Here is a 2,500-nt window from a genome sequence, read left to right as displayed (position 1 = left end):
GAACTCGGGATGCCGATATGACAAAATTTGTCAAAAAATCACTAAAAAGTCGCTATGGCCCATTATTTAGAGCTTGTTGAGACCTTTCTAAAACACCTTGGTTGACCCCTGTCCGATAAGTAGTTTTCGAGATATTCGAGAAAATATGATTTTTTGGGACTTAGAAAATTTTTGACCCGTACCCTAAGAAAAAGTGATTTTTTCATAGGACAATTTTTTCTTCGCAAATACTGTTTGGTTTCACTTTTCATTATTAGAAACGCGTTCCGAAGCCATTTTCATCAAAATCTCGTGAAAAAAAAATTTCACCCCCGGACCAAAAGTTGGCCGTTCGGTGCCCCATGGCCTATGGCCAGTATGGGAACCAAGGATGCCGATATGCGAAAAAGTGTCAAAAAATCACTTGAAAGTCGCTATGGCTCATTAAATAGAGCTTGTAAAGACCTTTCTAAAACACCTTGGTTGACCCCTGTCCGATAAGTAGTTTTCGAGATATTCGAGAAAATGTGATTTTTTGGGACTTAGAAAATTTTTGACCCGTACCCTAAGAAAAAGTGATTTTTTCATAGGACAATTTTTTCTTCGCAAATACTGTTTGGTTTCACTTTTCATTATTAGAAACGCGTTCCGAAGCCATTTTCATCAAAATCTCGTGAAAAAAAAATTTCACCCCCGGACCAAAAGTTGGCCGTTCGGTGCCCTATGGCCTATGGCCAGTATGGGAACCAAGGATGCCGATATGCGAAAAAGTGTCAAAAAATCACTTGAAAGTCGCTATGGCTCATTAAATAGAGCTTGTAAAGACCTTTCTAAAACACCTTGGTTGACCCCTGTCCGATAAGTAGTTTTCGAGATATTCGAGAAAATGTGATTTTTTGGGACTTAGAAAATTTTTGACCCGTACCCTAAGAAAAAGTGATTTTTTCATAGGACAATTTTTTCTTCGCAAATACTGTTTGGTTTCACTTTTCATTATTAGAAACGCGTTCCGAAGCCATTTTCATCAAAATCTCGTGAAAAAAAAATTTCACCCCCGGACCAAAAGTTGGCCGTTCGGTGCCCTATGGCCTATGGCCAGTATGGGAACCAAGGATGCCGATATGCGAAAAAGTGTCAAAAAATCACTTGAAAGTCGCTATGGCTCATTAAATAGAGCTTGTAAAGACCTTTCTAAAACACCTTGGTTGACCCCTGTCCGATAAGTAGTTTTCGAGATATTCGAGAAAATGTGATTTTTTGGGACTTAGAAAATTTTTGACCCGTACCCTAAGAAAAAGTGATTTTTTCATAGGACAATTTTTTCTTCGCAAATACTGTTTGGTTTCACTTTTCATTATTAGAAACGCGTTCCGAAGCCATTTTCATCAAAATCTCGTGAAAAAAAAATTTCACCCCCGGACCAAAAGTTGGCCGTTCGGTGCCCTATGGCCTATGGCCAGTATGGGAACCAAGGATGCCGATATGCGAAAAAGTGTCAAAAAATCACTTGAAAGTCGCTATGGCTCATTAAATAGAGCTTGTAAAGACCTTTCTAAAACACCTTGGTTGACCCCTGTCCGATAAGTAGTTTTCGAGATATTCGAGAATATGTGATTTTTTGGGACTTAGAAAATTTTTGACCCGTACCCTAAGAAAAAGTGATTTTTTCATAGGACAATTTTTTCTTCGCAAATACTGTTTGGTTTCACTTTTCATTATTAGAAACGCGTTCCGAAGCCATTTTCATCAAAATCTCGTGAAAAAAAAATTTCACCCCCGGACCAAAAGTTGGCCGTTCGGTGCCCTATGGCCTATGGCCAGTATGGGAACCAAGGATGCCGATATGCGAAAAAGTGTCAAAAAATCACTTGAAAGTCGCTATGGCTCATTAAATAGAGCTTGTAAAGACCTTTCTAAAACACCTTGGTTGACTCCTGTCCGATACGTAGTTTTCGAGATATTCGAGAATATGTGATTTTTTGGGACTTAGAAAATTTTTGACCCGTACCCTAAGAAAAAGTGATTTTTTCATAGGACAATTTTTTCTTCGCAAATACTGTTTGGTTTCACTTTTCATTATTAGAAACGCGTTCCGAAGCCATTTTCATCAAAATCTCGTGAAAAAAAAATTTCACCCCCGGACCAAAAGTTGGCCGTTCGGTGCCCTATGGCCTATGGCCAGTATGGGAACCAAGGATGCCGATATGCGAAAAAGTGTCAAAAAATCACTTGAAAGTCGCTATGGCTCATTAAATAGAGCTTGTAAAGACCTTTCTAAAACACCTTGGTTGACTCCTGTCCGATACGTAGTTTTCGAGATATTCGAGAATATGTGATTTTTTGGGACTTAGAAAATTTTCGACCATGACATATATGAAAAGTGAATTTTCATAGGACCAAAAAGTTTGTCCAAATAGGGTTTTGGTTCACTTTTTATGGTCAGATAAGTGATCCGATGCTATTTTCATGATCATTAGAGGGATTTCACGCTGTGACCAAAAATTTTCATACTTCATACTTG

The sequence above is a fragment of the Anopheles stephensi genome, unplaced genomic scaffold (assembly GCF_013141755.1).
Source record: "Anopheles stephensi strain Indian unplaced genomic scaffold, UCI_ANSTEP_V1.0 ucontig160, whole genome shotgun sequence".
NCBI lineage: Eukaryota > Metazoa > Arthropoda > Insecta > Diptera > Culicidae > Anopheles > Anopheles stephensi.
Note: the sequence above shows the minus strand (reverse complement) of the source record.